Source organism: Panthera uncia, unplaced genomic scaffold (genome assembly GCF_023721935.1).
Source record: "Panthera uncia isolate 11264 unplaced genomic scaffold, Puncia_PCG_1.0 HiC_scaffold_517, whole genome shotgun sequence".
Taxonomy (NCBI): domain Eukaryota; kingdom Metazoa; phylum Chordata; class Mammalia; order Carnivora; family Felidae; genus Panthera; species Panthera uncia.
This window is the reverse complement of record NW_026059668.1, coordinates 18,337-41,096: the sequence shown is the minus strand read 5'-3', so window position 1 is coordinate 41,096 and position 22,760 is coordinate 18,337. Positions and strand designations below refer to the sequence as shown.

Here is a 22,760-nt window from a genome sequence, read left to right as displayed (position 1 = left end):
GACAAGGAGATGGAGGCTGGGAGTTCCCAGGGGGACACAGCTGGAGACACACATATGTCCACGGAGTCTGACAGGGAGATGGTGATGACATAGCAACAATATGCAACACCAAGACATTGGACCACGTGGCCACACATGATCTTTACCCTTGACAGTCAGCGTGGCTGATGTCATCTCCTGCCCGCACACACATGAGTACTCCCCGGCATCCACCACAGCCAGGCCACGGATCTCCAGCTCACACACGTTTCCTTCCTGCCTCAGGCTGACTCTGTCCCCAGCTCTGAGGGTCTCAGACCCCTTCCTCCACTCCACGGGGGCCACCTTGCTTAACTCACAGCACAGCTTTGCTGTGGCCCCTTCCGTGGCCTCTTCCTTCTTCAGGCTCTTTGTGAACTTGACAGGCAGGCCTGGGGATGGTCAGAAAGACACAGACATGATCACTGTCTGAGCACTTAGACAAGACACGACATGAACAGCGAAGGTAACACACAAATCCAACTGGGCATGGGCTAAATGCTAGGTGTGCTAAATGTGCTGTGTGTTGTGGTTTCCCTCAGCCCAGCCTGTGCACAATGTGGCTGTGGCCTCTTCTGTGGCTCCTCAGGCCTCATACTTTTTATGACTCTGGCCAGCATGTTTGGGAAACAGCCAAGAAGCAGGGAGCTCAGTAGGCTCTCTGGGCACTTGTGTCCAAGATGGTACCCACACAAGGATCCCACAACTGCAGAGGGCCATGGGGCTTATGAGATACACATGCACCAACAGGAGGGGGCAAATGGCCTTGCACAAACAAGGGGCACAAGGACTGACACCAACAGCAGGACATGTGCTGGATAACAATAAGGATCCAGGAGACCCTGAAACCACAGTTGAATAGAGACAAATGCCCACGAGTCCTACACAGAAGATGGTGATATGGTCACAATGTGCCCACATCGAGCCACTGGTCCACATGGTCACAAATGGTTTTTACCCCTGACAGCGTGGCTGAAATTCTTTCCTGTCCACACACACACAAGTACTCCCCGGTGTCTGCTAAGGCCAGGTCACAGATCTCCAGCTCACACACCATCCCATCCTGTCTCAGGCTCACTCTGTCCCTCGCTCTGAGGGTCTTGGGCCCCTTCCTCCACTCCACGGGGACCGCCTTACTCAGCTCACAGTGCATAATGGCTGTAGCCCCTTAGGTGGCCTCTTCCTTCCTCAGGGTCTTTGTGAACTTGGCGGGCAGGGCTGGGGAGAGCCAAGGAGGACTCCAGGCTCTCTTGGGGACTCTATGTCCAGGACAAGACACCCACAAGCACCACACAAACTGCCCAGGGACACAACACGAATGAGTGAATGGAGCACAGAGTGGGTGAGGAAACAGTCCAGGAGAGGCAAACACAAGCCTGGACACAGATACCAGAACAAATACTTGACAAGGAGATGGAGGCTTGGAGTTCCCAGGGGGACACAGCTGGAGACACACAGATGCCCACAGTCTGACAGGGAGAAGGTGGCAATAATGGACAACATGCAGACACCAAGACACTGGCCCACGTGGCCACACATGATCTTTACCCCTGACAGTCAGCATGGCCGATGTCCTCTCCTGCCCGCACACACATGAGTACTCCCCAGCATCCTCCATGGCCAGACCACGGATCTCCAGCTCACACATGTTTCCGTCCTGCCTCAGGCTGACTCTGTCCCCAGCTCTGAGGGTCGCGGACCCCTTCCTCCACTCTACAGGGGATGCCTTGCTTAACTCACAGTGTAGCTTTGCTGTGGCCCCTTCTGTGACCTCTTCCTTTCTCAGGCTCTTTGTGAACTTGGCGGGCACAGCTGGGGATGGTCAGAAAGACACAGACACAGTCACGATCTCTGAGCACATGGACGAGACAGGACACAAGCAACACAGAAAAGACAAAGAAATGGACACAGGCCATGTGCTAAGTGTGTTGAGCACACACTGTGGGTTGTGGTTTCCCTCAGGCTGTCCTGTGCACAGTATGGCCATGGCCTCTTTGGTTGCTCCTCAAGCTTCATAATGTGTATGATTCTGGCTAGCACAGCTGGCGAGTCAGACACAGGACAGAGGATTGGTGAGGGCCGGACACAATAGCACAGAGGACAAGACAGAGTCCCATGGGACAACAGGACCAGCAGTGACCAAGGAGTGGGTAAGTGACTGGGATGCTGTCTTCCGGTGGTTCACACAAAAGCCCAGGAAGGGGAGAGATTCGATGGAGTAACAAGGGAGGTGACACCAGAGAATGTGAGAGAGAAAGAACGTGAAAACAGAATGAGTGCAGATGGATGTCATGAAGTCAACTGGACACCAGATCACAGCTCTGCTTGGCTGCATGTGGTCTTTACCCCTGATGGTCAGCATGGCCGACGTCCTCTCCTGCCCACACATGCATGAGTACTCTCCAGCATCTGCCACGGCCAGGCCACAGATCTTCAGCTCACACATGGTCCCATCCTGCCTCAGGCTCACTCTGTCTCCAGCTCTGAGGGTCTTGGACCCCTTCCTCCACTGCACAGGGGCTGCCTTGCTCAGCTCACAGTCCAGTGTGGCTGTGTCCCCTTCCATGGCTTCCTGGGTCTTCAGATTTTGGATGAACTGAGCAGGCAGTGCTGTGGAGGGTCAGATGGATAGAAGTCATCAATCCCTCTGGAGGATTTGGGGCATGACGTGAACATTCAGGATCAACAAAGCAGAAGTATGGAGGAGGACAGGCAGATCAGCTCATGTTCGACTGCAATGGCCTCTGGCATCTTGCCCTGAGGGGCATTTTACCCAGGGACTGCCTCTTTCCAGGTGTCATATCTTCTCAATATCCTCATACCCCGACCTTTCGTACTAGCCCAGCTCTGGCCTCACCGGCACTGAGCTTGAAGCCAGGCTCCTCCCACTCACACATGACATTATGTCTCTTTCATGGAAGAATGCCCATGAGGCACCTCGTGGCCATGACATTCACTGCTCCACTGCTGCTTCTCACCCCATGTTTCCCAGCCAAAGCAGGGCATCCGTCTCTTGCTGCCCACACCTGGGCTCATTGCACACTATCCCCACCCACACTAGGCCCTCTCTGCTCCACCTCACATGTTCTTGTCCAGACTCCACCAGACACTCACTCTCCTGCTCAGATTTCCAAGACTATGATGGATGCAGCCATGGCCTTTTAACCACCCCCCTGGGCCCTTGTCACCTGAATTCCAACTGTAGGCACAATTAGGTCCAAAAGTTATAGGTGACCAGTGTCCACCCTAGTCACACCATGTTGTGGGGTGACCTCCGTACCCCAAATTCATGTCAAGGCCCCAGGGGGCCTCAGAACAGGGCTGGAGATGGAGTCTTTAAAGAGGTGGTTAAGGTAAAAGGGGGTCACTAGGGTGGGCCCTGATCTTATATGACTGGATCCCTATCAGAAGAGGACATTGGGACACACACACACACACACACACACACAGAGGGACAGCTACGTGAAGACACAGGACATGAGAAGGCAGTCATCTGCAAGCCAATGAGAGGACTCTGGAGGAACCAGCCCTGTCCTGACTGGATCCCAGACTCCAGCCTCCAGGACTGGGAGACTACACGTTTTCAATGTCAAGGCCACTTCTCTATATCTCAGTCATGCCTGTTTTGATAGCAGGAGCATTTCCTGCCATAACAAAGACCTCAAGTTCTAGAACCAGCTTTGGAACTGATGTTGAGTGAAGGCTGGGTTTTGACAGACAGCCGGATAGATCTAGATTGCCTGGAGTAGATCATGGGAGCAGGGGTCAGTATAGGCATTACGGCACTTCTGGTGAGGCCCAAATCAGCAATGAGAAACAGCTGACTGGACACTTGCAGGAAAAGTAGTATCTGTAGGAAGTAGCAAGGAACCTGGATGAATTCTGCCCAGTCTGTGGGTAGATGAATTCTGCCCAGAATCTGTGGAAGGTGGGCCTTGTGAGCAGTGAACTTGCACTGGTTAGCTGAGAGATCTCCAAGAAGAGAGTTGAGGGAGCAGCCTGATTTCTTCTCACTCCTTGTGGTGAAACACAGGTAAGAGCAGGGCAGAAGCCGGGAACAGAGATGGGGTTGCCCAGGCAGGGTGTGCGGAAGGCTGGTCTGATGAGCCACACTCCTGAGAGCTGCATGGGAGACCAACAAAGTTTTGGAGAGCATGCAGAAATGCTACAGCCACGCCTGAATCAGAGAGGCGAAGGCTGAAATGGAGGAAACCATCAGACTTCCAGGGGTCCTATGGGATGCACCCATGGAGCTGCCCAGCTGTGGACACGTATCACTCGTCAAGAAGAGCAAAGGAGGAAAGCAAGGGAAATTCAGAGGCTGCAGGGCCGCCACAGCATGGAATCCACAGGCCAGGCCACATCTACCCACAGCCCATGGCACCACTTGTGGGCCCAGAGGACAGAGCATTGAGCCAGAGGCTCCTTGTCCAGCCTTAAAATCCAGGAGTCTTTCCTGCCCAGTGTCGTGCCTCCAGGGACCAGGGACCTCTTCCCTCATTTCCGTTTCTCCCCTTCAGAACAGGAATGCGTATCTGGTACATGTCCTGCGGCTGCGTTTGGGAGGTGTGCAGTCTGACCTCGCAGGTTCACAGCTGAGAGGAAGCCACCTTGAGTGTCACCCAAACCTGGTGCACATGCTTCCATCACACTCTGGATTCTGTGGTGACACTGGACTCAGGTAAGGCTTTGGAGCCTTGGGGACAGGGTGTGCATATGCTGCACGTGGGAAGGACATGCATTTCCAGGGATGTAAGAGGGCAGAGTGTCACGCACAGACTTGTCCCACCAGAAAATTGTATCCTGGAGTTGTGCCCCTGAGACCTCAGAATATGAGCACATATGGAAATATGATTACCTTTCAGAGGGGTAATTAGGGTAAAGAAAGTCACTGGGCGGGTCATTATCTAATCATGCTGGCATCCTAACAAGAGGGGATCAGGACACAAATAAAGGGACAGCCACGTGAGGACATGGGAGGAGACAATGTGTACACTCTAAGGACGGATGCTGCTGGGTCCCAACACCTGGATTCAGACTTCCAGCCACTACGAGTGTGGGACCCGTGACAGTGTTTGTCCTGCAGCCCAAGCCAAGTGGGACAGAGCCCTTCAGAGGGCAATCAAACCCTGTCACCAGACAAAGGAGGGCCTGGCCTGTCTGGCCACCTTATCTCTGAACACCCCAATGCTGCCCTCAGTCCTCCTCCACACATCCGTCATGTGTGTGACATGCTCCCAGCCCCACAGCTGGTCCCAGGATGCGTGCCCATCCACAGCCCAATCACAGGCCAGGAGCCCCGGGCCATTCTGCTGGACTGTGATGCCCATCTGTACATGTTTGCCTGGGGGTCCCTGTACCATCCACCCCGGGGCCTGGACAGGACTGACCAGTGTGTTCTTAGTGTGAGACTGTGGGATGCTCCACATGGCTATTGTGTGGTCCTGGAGAGACAGCAACATTGAGAGACACAGGGGAGCAAAGACCAAGAGGCAGGGGGAAGTCACTCAGATGGCCACACACAGTCTTTACCTCTGACGGTCAGTGTGGCTGATGTTCTCTCCTGCTCACACACACATGAGTACTCCCCAGCATCATCCATGGTCAGGCCACGGATCTCCAGCTCACACATGGTCCCGTCCTGCCTCAAGCTGATTCTGTCCCCAGCTCTGAGGGTCTTGGGCCCCTTCCTCCACTCCACAGGGGCCTCCTTGCTCAGCTCACAGTGCAGAGTGGCCGTGGCCCCTTCTGTGGCCTCTTCCTTCCTCAGGCTCTTTGTGAACTTGGCGGGCAGGGCTGGGGAGAGCCAAGGATCAGGAGGACTCCAGACTGTCTCAGGGACTCTATGTCCAGGACAAGACACCCACAAGCACCACACAAACTGCCCAGGACCACAGCATGAATGAGTGAACGGAGCACAGGGTGGATAGGAGGCAAATGACCCAGGAAAGACAGACACAAGCCCAGACACAAACATCAGGACAAATACTGGATGGGGAGATGAAGGCTAGAGTCCCCAGGAGGACACAGCTGGAGAGGCACAGATGCCCACGGAGTCTGACAGGGAGAAGATGGTGACATAGTCACAGTGTGCAGACACCAAGCCACAGGGCCACATGACTACATGCAATCTTTACCTCTGACAGTCAGTGTGGCCAATGTCCTCTCCTGCCCACACACACACGAGTACTCCCCAGCATCCTCCATGGTCAGGCCATGGATCTCCAGCTCACACACGGTCTTGTCCTGCCTCAGGCTGACTCTGTCCCCAGCTCTGAGGGTCTCAGACCCCTTCTTCCACTCCACGGGGGCCACCTTGCTTAACTCACAGCGCAGCTTTGCTGTGGCCCCTTCTGTGGCCTCTTCCTTCCTCAGGCTCTTTGTGAACTTGGCGGGCAGGGCTGGGGAGGAACAAGGTGACACAGAGAGCATCAGACCAAGTAACTTAAGAAGTCAGGATGTGGACACTCAACAATGAAATGCATCCTGGATCAAATAGGAAATCAAAGAATGGACACATGGACACATGGGTGGATCACAGTGTGTGGGGGCTGGGCAGCAGGGAGACAGAGGAGCTGGCATCCACAGTGGACCTCAGGACATGGACACATGCATGGGAATGGTCATAGTGCCCACAGAACAGATAGACATAGTGGCCAACGGGGACATCTGCCAGCATCTTCCATGGTCAATCCTGTCTCAGACTGTACCTGATGCTAGATTCAAGGTCCCAGGTCCCTCATCCACCTCACATACCCCAGGCTGCCCTGCTTGGACCACATCATGGCCGCAGCCTCTGACAGCTGCTCCCAGACTAGAGGGCACCCATGCTCCATGAGGTCACCCAGTGCTCCTATGGCAAAGATGCTATGTTCGTCCACACAGTTCAAGCACCATAGGGGCCCGGGTGCTCCTAGGATACCCTCGGGATGTGGGGAGTGGCCTCATCCTACCTTGTCTCATCTGCTTCCCTGCAGGAAGTGACCAGGCCCCCATAAGGGCCCCTGAGGACCCTGGTCCCATCAGGGAGCCACCAGCCACACCATGGCAGGGCCTGTACTGAGCCCCTATTCCCAAGGGTCTCGGGCCCCTCGCACCACTGCACAAGTTCCTCCCAGAGCCTGCTCAGGCCCCAGGACCTTGGTGTAGGGGTTGTCAGGCCTGAGAGGAGCAGACAGACGCACAGAGAGCAAATGAGAAATGGCCACAGATATCAACCTGGCAACACAGCTGCCTTTTGGAGGCAGGGCCTCGGGGACAGCAGGCAGGATGACCCATGGCAGGCAGCTCCACTGCATAGGGACTCCCACCTGCCCCTCACAGGGCCTGTCATCCCTAACCCCTGGACCAGCCCTCCTGTCCTGCCCTGCATCCTGAATCCCACCATGTCTGAGATGCCCCACTCCCAAAAGACCTCCTGCCAATGCTGTGAGCATACCTACCCACCTGTCAGCATAAGACCTGGACCCCACCTCCACATGGATGTCCCCCTGTCTCCCTGGGCATGGCACACATGACCTTCCCCTCCGTCACCCGCAACATTCCATCCATACCCACTGTCACCTCCACACCTGCCTCACCTCACCTCCATACCTGCCTCACCTCATGTCCACACCCACTTCACCTTCCTGACCACCTTACCTCACATTACCTTACCTCATCCACCTCGCCTCATCTCCACACCCACCTTACCTCACCTCCACATACACTTCACCTCTCCACACCCACCTCACCTTCCTCACCCACCTCATCTCACTTTCCACACTCACCCACCTCACCTCCATATCCACCTCACCTGACCTCATCCACCTCAATTCACCTTCCTCACCCACCTCACCCCCACACCTGCCTCACCTCATGTCCACACCTACCTCACCTTCTTGATCTACCTTACCTCACATCACCTCACCTCATCCATCTCACCTCACCTCCACACCACCTCACTTGTACAATCACCTCACCTCACCTCATTTTTCTCATTCACCTCACCTCAACACCCTTCACCTTCACACCCATCCATCCACCTTACCTCAACACCCATCTAATCTCACTTCCACACCTATCACCTCACTTCACTTTATCTCTGCATCTACACCCAGACTTCATGTCACCTCAACTCAACTCACCCCCCCACACACAGACCTCCCCTCAACTCACGCTACACACCCAATATAGCCTCACTTCACTTCACACACTTTCTACATAAACTCACCTCACTCACCCTCCACACCCACCTCACATGATTCACCTCATAGTCTACATCTACCTCACCACATCTTACCTCCAAACCCAACTCATCTCACCTCACCCCACCTCACTCTGCACACCTTGACCTTGCCTCCATCCACCCTCCACATCCACACTTCACCCCCCCACACACAGCTCTTCCATGTCCCTGCATGTGTTTCCTGGCTCCCCTCCTCAGTCAGCCTCTCAGTATCGCTGCGTTGAGTGCCAAGCTTCGATCTAGTTCCTAGCTCCTCTGTGGCACGTTCCCTCCAGAGAGCTCATGAAGTCTGTAATCCTCAGTTGTAGTGTAGGATGCCCCCCATTTCTCCCTGAGATGTAACCCCCTGAGGGCAGAAAGAACCTTATTCTCTGCAGTTTATTTGGGATGAGCCTCACACAAGCAGATGCTAGAGACTCATGCTGCAGGATGCAGGAGACAGAGGCAGAGAGGCAGAAGGACCCTATGGCAACCAGGGCAGAACAACAGGACATGACACAGCTTTTTGAGACATGGAGACACTGCTCCACATGACCACACAAAGTCCTCACCCCTGACAGTCAGTGTGGCCGACGTCCTCTCCTGCCCGCACACACATGAGTATTCCCCAGCGTCCACCACAGCCAGGTCACAGATCTCCAGCTCACACATGGTCCCATCCTGTCTCAGGCTGACTCTGCCCCCAGCTCTAAGGGTCTCAGACCCTTTCCTCCACTCCACAGGGGCCTCCTTGCTCAGCTCACAGTGCAGAGTGGCTGTGGCCCCTTCCGTGGCATCCTTGCTTCTCAGTCTCCCTATGAACTCAGCAGGCAGGGCTGGGAAGAGTCAGACATAGAAGATCATATTCTCTGGAGATTTTGGGGGGTGGTGGTACATGACGGGACAGATGACAAGACAGACTTCTACAGAACAACAGGACCAGCAGTGAGCAAGGAGTGGTAAGTGGCTGGGATACTGGCTTCTCACAGTTCATACAACAGCCCAGGAAGGGGAGAGATTCCACAGAGTAACGGGTGGAGGGTGACACCAGAGAATGTGGGAGAGAAAGAACATGAACATGGAATGAGAGCAGATGGACATCACAAAGTCAACTGGACACCAAATCACGACTGCTTGGCCACACGTGGTCTTTACCCCTAACAGTCATCATGGCTGAAGTCCTCTCCTGCCCACACACACACGAGTACTCCCCAGCATCTGCCACGGCCAGGCCACGGATCTCCAGCTCACACATGGTCCCGTCCTGCCTCAGGCTGACTCTGTCCCCGGCTCTCAGGGTCTCAGACCCCTTCCTCCACTCCACGGGAGCCTCCTTGCTCAGCTCACAGCGCAGCGTGGCTGTGGCCCCTTCTGAAGCCTCCTTGCTTCTCAGTCTCCCTATGAACTCAGCAGGCAGGGCTACAACAGGGCCCAACAGGGAATGTCACCTTTGACCTCCCACAGGGATGAAAGGAGCATGTGGGCAAGGCAGGCACGGATGCTTACCCTTCACTGTGAGCATGGCCAAGGTCATCTGGTCCCCGAAGTGGCAGGAGTACTGCCCAGTGTCCTGGGGCCGCAGGTCCCGGACCACCAGCTCCAGTACTGCGCCCTCCTGACGCAGGCTGTACTTGCCTCCGGGCCGCAGAACCTCATCTCCACGGCGCCACTCCACAGGCGCAGCCATGGATGACAGCACACAGCGCAGTGTGGCAGCTCCACCCTCCGGCACCTCCAGGTCCTTCAGCCCCTCACGGAACCGCACCGGCCGTGCTGCAAGCAGGCACAGGCTTGGCTCGACCCCTCCATCCTGCACCCCAGCTGAGGGCCCCTGGGGTTGGGGACAGCTGAGGACACAGCAGCCAGAGGGCTCAGGCAGGCCCACCTCGCCCTTTCTACACTGGGGGTTACGGGCAGCGAACTCCAAAACTCTGTCCTCCGGCGGGGGGGGGGGGGGGGAGGCGGGGGCAAACGGTTGGGAAGAGAACTGTGTCCCCCACCCCGATTCATATGCTGGAGCCCCAACCCCCAGAACCTCAGGATGTGACTGTGTTTGGAGATGGAGTCTTTACAGAGGTGATTTTGGTAACCTGAGGTCATTGGGATGGGCCGAATCCCACGTATCTGAGCGATCACATAGGAGCTGAGGACACAGACAGAGAACAAAGCCAGGACATAGGCAGGGGGCGGTGTGTGCAAGCCAAGGAGAGAGGCCTCAGTGGGGAAACAGCCCCGCCCACACCTGCATCTCAGACTTTCCCCTCCAGGACTGGGACACAGTAAATGTCCATGGTTTAGCTGGTCTGTGGATCCATGGTATTTGTCATGTGGCCTATGCTGAGACACTTGGAGATGAACCAAGCCAGGAGGAGGGGACACAGAGATGTCAGAAAACAAGACATAGGAATGAAGCAAGTCAGACACTGCTGGTCAGGAAACACAGGTGGAAGATGGTCAACTCTACCAAAGCAGCAGACACCTGGACATGCACAGGGGGGGCCACAGGCTCCCCCCACACAGAGAGTAGGACATGAGCCCAGGAACTCACCGTGGACCCTGACAATGGAGCTGCTCCAGGAGCCCCCGGCCTCACACTTGTAGCGCCCACCGTCCTGCACAGTGGTGCCCTTGATGACCAGCTGGGCCCGGTGGCCCTCCTGGCTCAGCTGGCACCGGGCTGATGGCCGCAGGGTCTTTCCATCCTTGGTCCAGCACACGGGGCTGTCTGGGGCGGTAGTCTCACAGACTAAGGTCAGATCCTCCCCCTCTGTGACCGTGGCATCCGTGAGCTCCCGGGAGAAGACACTTGGCTTTTCTGGAGGTGCAGAGGAAAACTCAGGACGTGTGGGCCCCTGCCCCATGAGGCTGGGGTCACAAATGGGCTGCCGGGGATACAGAGCAGGCCTGGCATGGCCCAGCCCACACTTTGGAGACTGAGGGATCAGCTCTGCATACCACATGCCGCAATCACCTTCAAAGAGCCCCACCTCCCCGGGATCTGTGGGCCGGGCACCTTGTCTGTGAGCCCCAGGACCATGCTCTGCACACAGCCAAGATCTGCCTTCTACAAGGCTGCACCCTCAGCCTTATGGACCAGGCCCCATGCCGGCACTGGGCACACAGCCCACCTGTGACCCGAAGGGTGGCTGAGGTCCGCTGGTCCCCTGCCTCAAAGTGGATGGTGCCTGAGTCCTTGAGCGCCAGCTGCCGCAGGGTCAGCACGTGGTAGCCACCTGGCTGAACCTCAATCTCATTGAGCTCATTCGGGTGCAGGGGCGTCTTGTCCAGGAACCAGTGGACAGGCTCGTAGTCGGCAGGGGAGATGCGACAAGAGAAGGTGGCCGAGGAGCCCTCACGCACCTCCATGTCCTCCAGATCCTCCGTGATGAGCACTTTCCGGCCTGCAGGGCACAGACCAGCAAGTCACGGTCCCTTGCAGCCAGCTGCCAAGGGAAAGGGGCACTCCCCAAGACTGGGGGTGGGCTCACAGCTGGACTGAGTAAGGCTCAGAATGATGAAACCCAGAGCACAGCAAATGTATCAGAGCTCAACTGTTCACACGTGCGAGTTTTGGCTCCACTGATGAACCCCAAGCCCACTTCTGGGGTCCTTCTCAGAGCACATGGGGTGGGTCAGAGCGAGCCCCCCTCTCCCCAAACTCTTCTCCACACCTGCCTACGTCCATCCCCAAGGTCACAGAATGCAATTAAATCATGGATTAAAAGAAGAAATAGGAGGGCCCCTGGGTGACTCAGTCAGTTAAGCATCCAACCTTGGCTCAGGACATGATCTCACAGCTCCTGGGTTCAAACCTCATGTCTGTGCTGACAGCTCAGAGCCTGTAGCCTGTTTCGGATTCTGTGTCTCCCTCTCTCTCTGCCCCTACCCCATTCATGCTCGCTCGCTCTCTCTCAAAAATGAATAAACATTAAAAAATATTTTTAAAAAAAGAAGAAGTAGGACTGTGAAAACAGTTGTGGCTGTTGCCACACTTTTACTCCTCGCACCTGGAGGCATCCCCAGGCCATACTCCCTGCAGAGCCCCGATGTGGGGGCCAGGCACATTCCAGCACACAGGTTCCGAGCAAACAACTGCGTGAATTCATGAGGACACGTGTTCTTTCACACTGTGTCCCTTTAGTAGGACCTCAGAGACAATACCACCCAGGGCCAAGCTCCCAGGGATGGGGAAACTGAGGCTGGTCCCTGACAGCCTCCAAGCCCACTTTGAACAAAGCTTACTCCCAACCACACCCCCGGCCAGCATGGCACCGGGCCCCACCTAGCACCAGGAGCCGGGCCTGGGAACAGGCCTGGCTGATGTCACAGGTGTAGGTGTCGCTGTCCGCCTTCTCCAAGGCGCTGATGGTGAGCCTCAGGGTCAGGCCCTCCTGGCTGGGTGCATGCTTCCCAGAGGCATGCAGCTCTGTGAGGCCCTTGCGCCAGATCACCACAGCTGCGGGACGCTCTGTCTTGCACGTGAACACGGCTGTGCCCTTCTCTTCCACGTGCAGGTCGGTCAGCTCCTCCGTAAACCAGTTGGCCTTTTCTGGGAGGCAGTAGGAAGAAGTGGAGGTTGAGGGCTGTGCAGACCCCATGCCAGCCCCTCTGGACAGGGAACAGCCCCCACCATGGGCAGGGAGGGAGGGACAGAGGCCAGGGGACACATCCCAGGGTCTCCTGTGGGGTCACCTTCCACACGGAGACTTGCTGTGCTCTTGGAAGCTTCTGTCTCACACGTGTATTCTCCTGAATCCTTGAGCGACACCGCACGGACCACCAGAGTGGCCCAAGTGCCTTCCATGACCAGGTCATACTTCTGACTCTTGCGAATGGCCTTCCTGTCCTTTAGCCAGCGCACCGGGGTCCCGGCCCGAGACAGCTCACAGCTCATCACCACATCCTCACCTGGAGCAGCCTGCTGGTCTTCTAGAGGCTTCGTGATACCTGCCGGCCTCTCTGAAGAGAGCAGAGAGCAGAACAGCCCCCGTGAGGCATGGCCACACCCCAGCTGTGCTTAGGGTGAGGGCAGGGCAAGCACTACAGAGGTGGAGACCACAGGACCTTCTGGGGCCTCAGGGTCTGGAGTTCAAGAGGCCCCACAGTCACAAGGCAGGGGCCTGGGAGGGGAGATATGAGACCACAGACCCTCACACCTTGGTATCACTCAGAGCCCCAAGACTCAAAGCGTGGCCACCACCATTGCCAGCTGTGAATTGAATATCACCCACCTGCACCAGTATTTATACCAGGTACACAAGCTTAGGAATGCCAATGGCGATTTCACTAGCTCAGTGAGCAGTGAGCCCTAGGGGCCACCATGCTGTCAGACCCCCAACCCTGCTCCTGCCCACAGACTGGAGGCTCTCGCCCCACAGAGTGAGCTCTCTGAGATGACCAGACACCCCTTGCACCCCAGCAGGTGCTTCTGGGCCTCCAACAGGGGAGCTCCCTGGGGACTGGGGGACTGTCCCCAGAAGCACCATTTCTGGCCCAAGGCCCCACTCCACCCTCAACCCAGTGGAGACAGGCCCCCATCCCTGCACACGGTGCCCACCTCTGATGATGAGGGAGGCCTTGGAGGTGAGGTCCCGCACGGAGAACACCACCTCCCCAGCGTCTCCAGGAACCACATCTTGAACAACCAGGGTGTATTTGCGGCCCTGGCGTGTGGCCCGGAAGCGGCCAGAGCCACCCACTGTCTTCCCGCCAACTGTCCATATGGCCACATCGCTGGGGTTCTCATGGGACAGGACACACTCGAAGGTGCAGCTCTGGCCCTCCGGCACCTCCACCGACTTCAGCCTCTTGGTGATGCCCACGTGCAGGTCTGTGGGCCACGGAAGATGGTGGTCATGCCGGCCAGGCCCTCGGACACCAGCCTCTTAACACTGGCACTGTCAAGCCCGTTGCTGCCTCAGGTCAGACCCCACAAGGGGCAAGACCTCACTCCCTCCCTCCCCAGTCCCACTCCCCGCTAAGCAAATGTCTCCAGCTGGCCGAACCCTGTTGTATGGATCACAGAGAGCTGTGAGTGTAAACCAGCGTGGCCACCCTCCTATCTGCTACAGAACACTCACTGTGCGGAGAACATTCACTGTCCATGGTGGTGGCCAGCTCAAAGCTCCAGGAGGTGAAGGACAGGCCCGAATGAAGGAGCCATCCAGCTCCAGAACAAACTCACCATGCTTCCCTGCCCCATTCCCTGTCTCACCTCAAACCCTGGCCAGACCACCAGGGACACATCCCAGGGTGACTGCGGAGCGAGCCTGCCATGCACATGCAGGAGAGAGAATTGGACCAGAGAAGCTGGGCCAGGACAGCAGTGCACACAGGAGGCCAGGCCTAGGCTGACAGTGACTTCTGAAGGGACCGTGTGTTCCAAGCCAGGGGGAAGGGGGGGCAATGCTGCCCTGCTGGCTGTGTAACCCATGGTGCAGCTCAACCTTTCTGAGGCAACTTGATAAACCAGAAACGTGGCCTGCCAACAACCACCTTCACCAGGCTATTCGTGTGGCCTGGAAGTCCTTCCAGAGCATCCTATGCCTGACATCTGGGCCTCTGCCATTAGCCACCCCCAAAATGCGACCTTGACTGTGCTCCCTCTGTGGTTCCCACACCTGCCCACACACATCCCCTGATGCAGATTGAATGTCACTAGCCTGCACTGAATCCCTGGCATCTTGGGACTCTATCACTCATGGCCAGCCCAGTGTCCCCGAGAGCTCTTCTTCTCAACGTCCCTGCCGCACTGTCTGCAACCTAGGCCTCTTAGGGACCATCAAGCCTGGTCTTCCAGGAGCCTGCCCCTGACCTCCTGGGCTCTAGAAAGCAGCTCCTGGCACGGTTGAGCGGGTGGGCACCACAGTGGCAGGCCCCGCCTGCCCCCTGGACTCGGACCCGCCTCCTGGACCCAGACCCACCCCTGGGCCCGGCCCCGCCCCTGGACGCGACCCCGCCTACCCCCTGGACCCAGACCCACCAGTGGACAGGGCTCTGCCCCTGGACCCAGACCCGCTCCTGGACCCGGACCCGCCCCTAGAAACAGTTCCGCCCCTGGACTCAGATACACCCCTAGACCTAGCCCTGTCTGCCCCCTGGACCCATACACGCCCCTGGACGCAGACCCGCCCCCTGGACCCGGCTCCGCCCCTGGACCCGGCCCTGTTCCTGCAACCAGCCTGCCCCTGAGATGGCCCCACCCCTAGAGACGGCCTCGCCCATGGGCCCAGCTTTCCTGGAGCCTACTCCATGCCTTGGACCCGGCCCCATCTCATGGACTCTGGCCCTACCTTGGACCCGGACCCGCCCCTAGAGACGGCCTCGCCCCTGGCGACAACTCCGCCCCATGAACCCATACGCGTCCCTGGACCCGGCTCCATTCCTTGAACCCAGACTGTCCCCTGGACCCGGCCCCGCCCCATGGACCCGGCCCTGATCCTGGTGCCTACTCCATCCCTTGGACCCGCCTCCGCCCCATGGACCCGGACTCGCCCTGCACCCGCCCTCACCCCATGGACCGGCCCTGCCTCCTGGAGCCCGCTCCATCCCTTGGACCTGGCTCCGCCCCAAGGACCTGGCCCCGCCCCTTAGACCTAGCCCCGCCCCTGCACCCGCCCCCGCCCCATAGCCCGGACCTGTCTCCTGGACCCGGACCCGCCCCCTGGACCCGGACCCGCCCCATGGACCCGGACCCCCCCCCAAACCCCCCCCCCCCCCCCATGACCCGGCCCTGCCTCCTGGACCCGGACCGCCCCATGGACCCGGACCCGCCCCTTGGACTCGGACCCGCCCCTGCATCCGCCCCGGCCTCCAGGACCGGGACCCTCCCATTGGACCCAGCCCGCATAGCCACGCACCATGCACGCTGACTCTGGAGCTGGTCTCCTCGGAGCCCACACTGCAAGTGTAGAGGCCGGTGTCTTCCCAGCTCAGGTCGTGCACCACGAGCCCGCGCGTGCCCGCGGTGTGCAGGAAGTCGTACTTGTCACTAGGGACCAGCTCCACCCCGTCCTTGCGCCACACCACGCGGGCCTGGGGGTCTGAGATCTCGCACTGCAGGGCCAGCGTGCCCCGCTCCTCCGCGGACACATCGTCCAGCGCTTTCAGGAACACCACCGGCTTTGCTGTGGGGAGGTCGTGGGCAGGTGAGCGAGCGCCACCTTCGGCCTGCAAGGACCCCGGCGCCCCGCGCTGGGAGGACCCCAAGGACCTACAGCGACGCCTCACCTTTGACCTCCAGGCGGGCAGTGACCGACACCTTGGGGGAGCAGGCGCGCACAAGGCCGGCGTCGGCCCGCCGAACCCGCTTCAGCACCAGCGTGTGGCGACGGCCTTCGTGGGAGATCTCGTGGAAGCTGTCGTTGTACAGAGGTGTGCCGTTGAGCGACCACTCGACCTCCTCGTCCTCATGGGACAGCTCACACGAGAAGCAGGCGCGGCCCTCCTCCGTGGCTTCTGCGTCCTGCATCGGCTGCGTCACTGTAACCTCGCGCGCTGCCAGAGCACAGAGCCACTCAGCACCGCCGCAGGAGACCCTTCCCCCGGGGGAGAGGGGTTCCTCGCCTCCTCTCCCAGACCCCCCCCCCCAGGGACGCTCCCCCCCCCCCCCCGCGAGGCCCCCCCCCCCCCCAACCCCCCCCCCCCGGGGATGCCCCCCCCCCCCCCTCCCCCTCCGGAGCCCCCGCCCCACGGCAAGGACCCTCCCCACATCCCTGACCCTCCTCCTTGGGGACCCTCCCCCCCAGACCCTCCCCTCCGGGGACCCTCTCCCCGCCCCTCCCCCCTCTACCCCGGGAACACATCCCCCAGGCGGAGACCCTCGCCCTGGCACGGGGCGACCCCGTGAGCCCTGGCTACCTTCCACCGTGACCTCAGCGCTGCTCTGGGCGCTGCCGGCCTGGCACCGGTAGACGCCGGCGTCCGCGGGCGTGAGCCGGAGGACGCGCAGCTCCGCCATGTGGCCCTCCAGCCTCATCTTGAACTTGTCGGAGGGCGCCAGGGGCGTGTCCTCCTTGTACCACTGCACGGCCTTGGGGGCCGGCTTGAAGTCGCAGGACAGGACCACCGACTGCAGCTCGCGCCCCTCCTTGGGCTCCAGGGGCCGTGTGAGCACCATGGGGATGTCTGCCGCGGGAGGGGAGAGGGCAGCGCTGCGTCAGCGGAGGGACTGCGGGGTCCCAGAACCCACCCTGTTCCAGGTCTGCCACCAGACCTGCCAGGTCTGTGCCCCTTCGCCCCAGCGGCGCGCTCACCAGAGACCACCAGGCGTGCGGTGGAGCGCGACTTGCCGATGGTGAAGTGCACCGGCCCAGTCATGGTGGAGCAGGTTCGTCGCAGCGTCAGCCGGTGCACCGTTCCCTCCTGCTCCATGCCTACGGTGGGCCCGGCCTGGAGCACTGTCTTTCCCAGGAACCACTTGGGCGGCCGCACCGAGGGGATGGAGGTCTCGCATTCGAACCAGGCAGGTGCCGGCTCCATCACAGTCACGTCCTGCAGGCCTCGAACGATGGTGATGGATTGCTCTGTGGGTGAGGGGCTGGTCACTGGGGCGGTCCCACAGGGAGGACCGCCAGCAGCCACAGGCACAGTGGGGAGGTGCCAGGGCGGCCCCGCCCGCACCTTCCACAAAGAACTGGGCACTGGTCTTCACGTTGCCAGCATCGCACGTGTAGGTGTCCTCATCCTCCGGCTGCACGTCGTTGATGATCAGCTTGCGGTAGAGGCCGTCGCTGACCATCTCGTACTTGGGTCCTGACTGCAGCTCCACGCTGCCCTTGAACCACTGCACCTGGGCGCTGGCCCTGGACATCTGGCACTCCAGCACACCGCGGTGCCTCTCCATGGCTATCTTGTCCCGAAGTGGGCGCAGGATGGTCACCGGCAGCTCTGAGGTGTGACCAGGGGTGAGGGGACAGGATAAGGGATGCTCAGTGCCCCAAAAACCCCACCTGAACCCCCACCCATCCACCCACCCGGGTCTGGGTGCTCTGCCTGTGCAGCCTCCAGAGGGCTGGAGCCCCTCTGCCAGGGCCAGCAGGTGGCGAGGCCAGGTGTCACCCTCGGCTTCTCTGGGACCCACTGCACAGAGCTGACCAGGGGAAGGGTGGGCACACCACTCCCCCCCCACACACACCACTGCACCGTGCGCCCTTGACAAGCTCATCCAGAGCACCCTGGCCTCACCCCTGCCCTGCCTCTTCACATCCACACCCCTCACCCTGCACAATCCTGCATCAAGCAATTCCAAATCTCATATACCTTCCCCCCAACTTGTGGCAGACCCTCCCTCCTCTATGCCCTGACCGTGGCTAGGGCCACCTGTTAAGGCCTCATGCTCACCACATGCCGGGACCCCACAGCGCTTTCTCTCCATTGCTAAGTCCCGGGAGGAAGGATTTACTGTGACCTCCTGAGCTGCCTCTCCAAGACCCCTGTCTTCCTGGTGAGGAGGCAATACCTCCTTTTCCTCCTTCTGGGTCATTGGTGTCCTGGGACTGCTGCCCTGTCAGTCCCTGTAAGGCTGCAAAACTGTGCATTCACAAACACTGTCCAGCAAAAACCCTCCCCTGGGCTCCCTCACCTTTAACTCGGAGCTCAGCTCGAGATTCTGCATTTTCGGCTACAAATCTGATCTCTCCTGAATCTTCTGCCAGGACCCTCCGGTAGATGAGGGTGTATGTCCTCCCTGGAAACACAGGCCACTCAGTACTGGGAATAGGCCCTGGGGGCAGGATGGAGGACAAGCCCTCCTGACACCTGCCCAACAGCTCACCTTCCTGGCGGATGCGCACATTGTCACTGGGCCGAAGCTTACTGCCCTCCCAGAACCACTGGGCTGGCACCTCATCGTGAGAGATCTTGCAAGAGAAGGTGGCGCCCTCCTTTTCCATCACCTCCACATCCTCCAGGGGCCTCACGATCTGGATGTTACGACCTGGGGCGGCAAGAAGGCCGTGCCACTTGTGGATGCCCAGAGCTCCCCCTTACCCCTCCCACCCAGATTGCTGAGGGGTGCAGGGCAGGGGCAGAGCCAGAGGGCTAAGCACTTTGCTGGGGGGATGCAGGGTGGCCAGGAGGCTCTTGCCCAGCAGACCCTGACCTTTAATCTGCCTACCTTGCACCTTCAGGGAGGCTGAGCTCTGAGCATCATGAGCATCGCACACGTACACGCCCTGGTCACCAAGCTCACAGCGGAAAATGATGAGACTCCGACAGGCGCCCTGGGCCACCATGCCCACTGTCTTGCCCACCCTAAGCTCCACGCCGTCCTGAGGAGGAACGAGGTCGGGTCAGGCACTGGAGGTGGCCAACAGAGCAGTCCCACCCCTGCCAGCCCACAGTGACAGGCGGGAGCAGCCCAAGCCACCTTCAGCCAGCGCACGTCCACGTTGGGGCGAGACAGCTCACACTCCAAGGTCACCCTGTCCTTCTCTGTGGCCACCACATCCTGCAGAGGGCGGCTGAACCTCACAGGCAGCTCTGGGTTGGCAGGAAGGGGGAGGTGAGAAGCGACACCTGAGATGTGTGGTCTCACACAGCCAGTTCTGGGAATGACACTCCCCACCCTGCCCTTGCCTGGCTCCCCGGACCTCATTGGGGACAGAGGCAGGTGCACTCAGGAGTGGGCCCCCCCTGTGCCCACGCACCAGTGACCGTGAGCTGTGCAGACGTGTGCACCCCCTCGGCTTTGAAGGCGATGAGGCCACTATCCTGCGGCCGCAGCCCCGACAGGATGAGGGTGTGGATGGGGCCTTGCACGGCCAGCTGGCACGTGGACCCTGGCTGCAGCCGCACACTGTCTCGCGTCCAGCTGCCCTCCACGTTGTCATGTGACAGCTCCACATCCATGGTGGCTGTGCCCTGCTCCCACACCTCCACCGCCTGCAGGCCCCGCACAAGCCGGACCTGGCGCACTGCGGGACAAACACGGGGGTGCATGAGGCACCGCCGTGAGACCCAGGCCCTTCAGCCAGCCCCCACTCACCTCCCCAGGAGCCTCAGAGCCAGCCAGGCATCCTGGAGGGAAAGGCCCAGCCCTTCCCTTCCTTCTCTCCCATCCTCCCTGCCTCCCGCCACCCCCCAGGGCCTGTCCCTCCAGGGGGACACCCCCTTCCGTCCTCCTTCCTTGACGCCCGACCCCCACGCCCAGCCTGCTGCTGCCACTCACTTTCCACGGTGAGCTTGGCCTGCGTCTTGTCGTCTGGAGTCTCACAGCCATAAAAGCCGCGGTCGGCAAAACCCACGCAGTGAAGAACCAAGCGGTGCCTGGTGCTCTCGGCGTGAATCTCCACGTTCTTGCCTGGCACTAGGGCCACTGCGTTCCGTGTCCACTTGACCTCGGGCCATGGCCGTGTCAGCTCTACCTCCATGGCCACTGAGCTCTGCTCCTCCACCGTCTGTGGCTCCAGCTTCTTTCTGAACAGCACTGGAGCCTCTGGGGTCATGAGAAAGGGAGGTCACCGCAGCCACTGCCACTCCCAGGAAAGCCAGGGCACAGAGGGGCCTGACCTCCACAGTCAGCACAGCTGCCCCCACCGTGACCTCATGTTCTCACTCCACACTAGGCCCAGCTGCACACCTGTACAGATACAACTGTAGAGAAGGGAACAGAGGCCCCGGGAGCTGCTTCTTCCTCAGCCTGTCTCTCACCTCCCACCCTCCTACTCACGACAAGCCCACCACGACCAGCAGCAATGGGGCATGGTTGGGGGGGGGCAGGTAACACAGACGCTGAGCCCCCAGCCAGTCTGCCCCAAGGAGACCCTGGACACTCTACGTGAAGGAGTGAAAGGAGCCAGTCAGGTGCACCTCCCAGTCCCAGGCTCTGGATGACCTTTCCAGGTGTCCATGTTACTAACTCACTCAGAACCAGCAGCAGGTCCCCAGGTGAGGTCCCAGCAACCCCCCCACCCCCAACCCTGCTTGCACTGGCTAACTCCACTCCCTCCCACCTTGCCGACCATGGGGCTCAGCTTGGGATGCCTCCTCCAGGCAGTCTCCCTTGACGGCCTAAACCTCTGCCCACCCACAACCAGATGCACCTTACAGGGGTTTACTTTGTCCCCTTCAGAGTAGGTATCTGGCCCCTGGGTCCCACCTGAGTCTCCTTTCCTTAGCCAACCAAGCCCAGGGTCCCTCGAGGTCACCCGAACCAGCTGGACACAGGTTGGCATCAGAAAGCGGCCTTCGAACCAGTCTCCCTGGGAGGCCCTCCCACGTACCTCGCACCCGGAGGGCAGCAGCCGAGGAGACCCCCTCGGCCTCTGCAGTGATCTGGCCTGGGTCGTCCAGGGTCAGGCCCAAGATGGTCAGGCTGTGGCTCGCGCCACTCTGTGAGATGAGGAACTTCTCACTGGGCTGCAGCAACGCGCCGTCCCGGAACCACCTGACTGCTGCATCGCTGGGGGACACCACGCACTGGAAGGTGGCCTCCTGGCCCTCTTCTGCCACCACGGCGCTTAACCCAGACATGAACTTGACCATGCGGGGGGCTGCAGACAGGGGTTTTGCTTGAGAGGTGAGTAGGAGAGGCAGAGACCCCCCGCCCCATGCAGACGCAGAGAGCACACACCTCCTCCAGGAAGGCCCCCAGATGCGTCTTGCCCCTGCCTACCGCTGACGGAGAGCTGCGCGCTGGTGCAGTCATCCCGGGTCTCACATGCATACTGCCCTGCATCCTCCAGCCGCAGGCCGGACACGGTGAGCGAGCGCCGGGGCCCTGTGGCTTCCATCTGGAAGCGCTTGCCAGCCCGGAGCTGTGTGCTCCCGCAGCGCCACACCACCTCGGCCTGCGGCGGGCTCAGCTCGCAGGCCAGCGTCACCGTGCCACCTAGCTCCCCGCTCACAGGCTCCAGGGGCCGGCAGAACTTAGCGGCCACCTCTGCGGGATGGAAGGGGGGTGTCAGCCACGGGGCTTGGGCCAGGGGACAAACTCTGTATCAACCAGTCATGCGCCCAGAGTGCCACTCCGGCTCCACGCCGGGATGCTGCCTACGCAACCTCATGGGAGACCCTCCAGCCCCACAGGCGCCCCAGTGCACACGGGGCTCCCAGAGGACACCCCAGCCCCTCTGACCTTCCACCTGCACTGGGAAGTCCTGCCCATCTGCGCCCACGCGGCAGCTGTACACTGCGGTGTCCAGGGTTTGCGCGCCGCGGATCGTCAGGGTGTGGGTGTCCCCCAGGCTGGCCGTTTCGTGCCGCTTGCTGCGGCGGATCTCCACACCGTCTTTGAGCCACGTCACTGCGGCCACGGAGGGCGTAGCCAGCATGGCGGTCAGGACAATGTCCTCGTGCTCCCTGACCACCAGAGGCTCTCTGCGGCCAGGTCTCTCCACCATGGGGGTCGCAGGCTCCAGCTCTGTGGGGAGATCAACGAGCATGAGAACAGGGCCCTTTCATTCCTGGCCTCGCCCATCCCACCTAGGGGCTGAACCGGGGGACGAGATCTGAAATGGGACACACACACCCCACCCAAACTTCCACTGCTGTGCCGCTGCCTGGCCCGTCCAGTCCTCTGCTGAGACTCTGCTGA

General features: G+C 59.8%; 1 pseudogene; it reads right to left on the bottom strand.

Annotated features, from left to right (window-relative positions):
* Positions 1-894: 894 nt before the first annotated feature.
* LOC125918182 (obscurin-like) overlaps positions 895-22,760 on the bottom strand; it is a 39,030-nt pseudogene continuing 17,164 nt past the window's right edge.